This window comes from Sinohyriopsis cumingii, chromosome 4, assembly GCF_028554795.1.
Source record: "Sinohyriopsis cumingii isolate HCF-2022 chromosome 4, ASM2855479v2, whole genome shotgun sequence".
Taxonomy (NCBI): Eukaryota; Metazoa; Mollusca; class Bivalvia; order Unionida; family Unionidae; genus Sinohyriopsis; species Sinohyriopsis cumingii.
This window is the reverse complement of record NC_142964.1, coordinates 14,781,728-14,787,727: the sequence shown is the minus strand read 5'-3', so window position 1 is coordinate 14,787,727 and position 6,000 is coordinate 14,781,728.

The window sequence follows — 6,000 nt, the reverse complement described above, 5'->3', positions numbered from 1 at the left end:
CGTTGCAGGTCGAGTATGACGTTCACGTGGGCGCTTTTGGAAGATTTCGCAGAAACCATCAAAGAACCACAGAAGAATTCTTCGGCATTCCGCACTCCGTTGACATGAAACTTTCTGATATCAAGACGAACATCGACACGATCAAACAAGCACAGCAAAACATCGTAGCGGGGATTCCTGATATCGTTAATAAAACCAATTTGATTAAAATTTCAGCCGAAATAACTCCTGGGCATATCACAAACATCGTATGCACTGTATCATCGGGATTCGCAACATGGTCGCAGCAAAATAAAACCATCAAATATACCGCAACAGTCTCTGGTGTGTACAGGTTGTCTGTGTTCAGTGGTGCAAAATTTGAAATATTTACAACGTATCTATGGCGTCATTCAACGGATAGGTTTTCCGGAGTTGTATCTGTTATATTAAATAGCGCAACCGAAGAAATATTTATCCTGGAAGCAGATGATAAGAAATTAACCGCAACATCTTACTGGTGGTGTTTGGAATTTGTAGCTGAAACACCTCAATTGGTTGCTGCATAAAAATATATGGACGGTGCACAATACAGATACAATCAAGCGCGTGAATGGCAGGCGGCGCTAAAAGATCAAGTCGAACAATATACAGTAAAAGTACAAACATATCGACGACGATTAGTTATCGTTGATGTGATTGTTTATTCAGTATCCGCTGTTGTTGCTGGAACTGGTGTCATATTATCAGCGGTGACAATGATGGCACCAGTAGCTGTAACTATTTGTATTTCAGCAGCAACAACGATTGCAGGTGTGCTTAATATCATCACAAAAAAATATGCACCTGCATGAATGAAAAATTATCCGATTACATGATAAGATTGCATACAGCGACGGTCGCATACTCGAAGTTATCCTCGTTGTTATCAGCGAGTCTCAGTGATGGAATTATAGCTGATGTCGAGTTTTCAATGATGACTAAAATATACGACGAAGGTATCGGTATTAAAGACATAAATACTAATAATGACAGAATTACTCCAGCAGATCGTGACTAACACAACTCCGCCAAAGATAACGATGATCTCGGTAAGTTCAACTAATCCTGAATTTAGTATTAACTTTCCTAACTGCAATTCCAGTAAAAGAAATAGCATTAGCTCAATTACGGATATATTGCAGCTGCCAAATATCAGATCAAAATCATTTAATGGTACACCAGCAAATAATTTGCTTGTATTTGCTAACAAGAACAAACCAGATGGTACTCCTGACTGGATAGATGTTGGAATACCCACTGGTAGTTATGAGATCAAACAAATCAATGAGGAATTTCAACATAGAATAAAATCAATAACCGGAAAAGAAGCAAAAATATCAATTAACGTTCATGAACCGACGCTGTCCTCGACGGTTGAGATACATTCTCCTGATTATGCCGTTGATATTTATCAATCCACGATAAGATCCGTACTAGGTTGGCCGGATGTTCCCCCGGTGTATGAAGGACCACCAGAACCGAAAAAATCTGATTTTACGTCAACAAATAGCTCTCGTCACGATATTGAAATGAATTCAAATTGGTTAGGTTACACAGAAATAAAACCAACGGTGATAGATGGAGGACTTTATTATGATCCTGACTCTATTTTTTATTATCTTATTAGACGTATCATTGTTTTGGATATTGATCCTATATTTTCTTCAATAAACTCAGACCATAAAATACAGTTAAATAATTTACATGATAGTTTTCGGGAGTATTTATCTGATTTGACATCTGCGCGCGATAATAATATCAGGTACATAGAGGTTTTAAATTTTATAGTTGATTCTTCTGAAATTATCTATAATAGAATTATAGATGTAGTTCTTAAGTCATCAAGCGATTATAAAAAATCCTTCGCAACCAAATACAAAATATCCGAAGCTGATATTGCAACGTTCAAATTTCCCGATTATGACCCGGACGCTCGGAGAAAATCTGTCAATGATATCATTGATGAATATTTTCCTAAAATACTCGATGCGTGGAAAAAACTAACACCACCTCCAACTGTTCTCAGACATAATAATGATCCACACGGCGGCGGCATGCACATATCTCCGGGAATCGTTAATATAACCAGCACGATTGTGGTCAATCTGGTTTGTGACGTAGTCGATGGCAGCTATCAAATAGACCTCGGAAAATCAAATCAGGCTCAACAAGGATACATCCTATATACATTTACACCACAAGTTCCCCCTGGAAGTTTAATCGTGCAAGAACCAACTAATCCTGTGTATCTGCGGTGTCACAATAATATGTTAACACGAATAAATTTTAAGCTCACAGACCACCTTAATCGCTTAATTCACATGCGTGGAGAAGAGCTTGTGATAAATCTGTATGTGAAATCTTAATTATTCCAGTAAATGTTATATAATGTACCAGCACGTGATTGTTTTTTATACACTTGAAAAACGCCATCAGAACAGTGTTTTCAAAACACAGAGCAATTTAGCGTTAATTTAGTTATTGATGAATACGGAAGCGAGAACAGTTAGATGAGCTCCGCTGGGAACATATTATCGAGATCATCTGTAGAGAGATCAGATTCTAAATTATACACACTCCCGTATTAAACTCGATCAACTTAAAAAATAAATAAATATAATCACTGATGGGATAAATTAATCAATTTTGTACAATCTGATGGGGTAATTGGTACTGAAAATTATACAAATCAATCAGTTTGCTAATTCTGATGGGGTAATTGGTACTGAAAATTACATAAATCAATCAGTTTGCTAATTCTGATGGGGTAATTGGTACTGAAAATTATACAAATCAATCAGTTTTCCAAAAAATACTACAAAAAAATATTGTATTATTATTCTGAAATATTTTTATTATTATTCTGAAATATTTTATTTTTTTGTGAATCAATCTGATGGGTTGGTTGCTACTCAAAAGTATGCAAATCAATCAGTGTGCTAATTCTGATGGGGTGATTGCCACTTAAAAGTATACAAATCAATCAGTTTGCTAATTCTGATGGGGTGGTTGCTACTCAAAAGTATAGAAATCAATCAGTTTTCCAAAAAATATTTTATTATTATTCTGAAATATTTTATTTTTTTATGTAAATTAATTATGATGTCATATACAGTGAGGGAAATTATACTACTACTCAGTCGTTACCCGCTGACATAATTTTTCTTAAGTATCTTATGTGGGTACTGATTGTTTTTTTTTGTATCGTATTCGCTGGATAATTCCGACCTGATCTTTTCTATTGCAACAGAAAGAGGAATAAATTCATTTACTTGATCATCGTTCACCATAGCCAGTGACTGAAACATAGCTGCCTGAATCCGCTTTATGAACTTATATTGAGATGATAGAACACACTTATTTTCATTTTTAAGTTCTTTTAACGTTTCAAAATCAGATATTATTTTTTCAGGATTTAGTTCATCAGATATATTAATTCCGTTTTCTTCTAGTTTTTTAATAGCAGAAATAATGTCTTTGATATTTTCATGGTTCATTATATAATATGTAAATCTTTAAAATAAAAAAAATTATCCCTGAACCCCTATCGAGTCTTTAGCGAGTTCAAGGTACAGGTACACGAAACACTACCCCGCTATGAGAGCCCCTAACCCGTCAAACAACGGTCTAGAGACCCAAGAGGGTGTGTTTGGTGAAGATATACAATGAAATGGATATATACAATGAAATGGGTATGTACAATGAAATGGGTATATACAATGAATGAATGACGGCACAAACATATATTATGAAACGAGTTTTTTTTAGCAAGTTCATTAAGTATCAATGAAATGGGTATGTACAATGAAATGGGTATGTACAATGAATGAAGGACATTACAAACATATATTATGAAACGAGTTTTTTTAGCAAGTTCATTAAGTATGAAATGAAATATATACAATGAATAATTGAATAAAGGACGGCACAAACATATACGCTCAGCAAAAACCCACCCACAATAATCAAGCCCGTGGGTGATACGAAAATATGTATCAACCACCGGTTGATACGTGGTTGAGTTTTGCTGAGCGGGGGGATCTGGCGGAGCCCCCAATTATTATAAAAATCGCAATTATGCGGAAACCACTGACATGTTGTCAGCCATGCGGATTCGATCCTGGACCGGGAGCGTCACAGTCCAATACGATACCGATTGAGCTATAAAATCTTGTTACAAACATATTTTTCGAAAGTTAATATATAGCTAATAATCATTGAAAAGGAACTAATTTCGAATATATTTACTCAAAATACAATTCTGAATTCAAGAAATACGTTTATATGATATATTTTCACCAAACAAAGCTAAATTAAGGAATTTCCTATTTACTATACCACGCCATGTATGATAGAACATCCGGTCTAGATCATCTAATTGCTAGACTGGTCAAAGGGAGTTTACTCGATAAATAAATAATCACACATACATACACAATCTCGCATTATATTTCTGCACTGAACAAGGAAAATGCAACTGATTTTTAATTCCAAACACTATCGTGGACCTATGAGTCAGTACATTGTACATTGGATCTAAAATTAACCCGCCACACGATACAGACTAGACGCTGGATTCTGCACTCAGTAGGCTGGAATATACATGTCGGTTTTCTGTAGGTTAGATGAAATATACATGTATTCTATGTGTTGCGCTGTTCTAATAGTGCAGAAAAATACACGAACTGTATATTTTTGTAAGTTAGAAATCATAAATCCTTTCTGTATCCACCATCACAGACCTTGGATATTGTATATGATTATGATAATAAATTACCTCCCTTTCGTGAGTCAAACAATAAGTAGTATAACAATGACAATTTCTGACCCACCAAAAAAATAAATATAATTCGAGGTGGTGATGATAGTTAACAATACTGAAAGGTGATTTTCTGCTTATATGTTTTTGAGAAAGCAGATCGGGTTATATTTTCTGCTACTCTTTGTACTGAAGACGGATTAATATCAAAGTATTTCGCAGCAGAACGTATCTAACGAAATATAATTACTTCGCCAGTTTCTGTGTTTGTGGAATTTACCGCCCTCTTTCCGATTGTTTTACATCTTCCAGTATTACCACATGCAGATTTCACGCTTTGTGTGACAACACGAAGGTTGGATAAATTATTCTTTTGAGGATCCCCGTCAGTATGATCAATAACAAGACCGTCATTGATCACTCCGAAGAAACACTCATACGTGAATCGATGACAGAGATAGCTTTTCTTTCCTCCCTCACATGTGAACGCTAGATAACCAGAATTAATGACATGACCAACTGGTCTCCTCAACCTACAGTGTCTGATCATGCCATTACGATCTGATTCATAGTTTGTTATTGTGGGATGTGGGACAAATATATTTTGCTCCATATATGCAATAATATTATTTGTTTAAATCATTGCTTGTCTGAAATCTTGATATATAATCCTCCACGGATTTTATAGCGTTTTCACTATTATTAATTTTTTTGTCATAATATCTTTTAAGTTCTCTGAACCGTTTTCCACCGCACTTTCCACATAATTCTGTTTTTCCTCGCACTCCAATACCACATCGCAGACACGGTATTGGTCCTTGACTTCCTCGTCGTATACTTTGTAAGTGCATCCAACAAAATTCCTTTCTGCAGGATTTGTTGCATCGATTTACTGAGCCGATCATCAACCATTTGCATTGAGACATTGTATATATATAATTTTCTTTATTTAAATATTTGTTTTAATTATATGAATGGGTTTGAGAGATTATCCCAAACTAGGCCTGTTAAATATAAATTCAACCTCGACAGATTATCTCCAGACTTGCCAGTACGAGATCTGGTTGATCCGAAAAATAAAAGTTTGATCAATAAAATTCACGACGCCAAGAAAGAATTTTACACGGATGGTGCATCTCATACATGGTCAACGTTCAAAATTATGCGCAGTACTGTCAAGGACGCCAGAATGAATGACAAGCGAGCGGCAACTATCATTA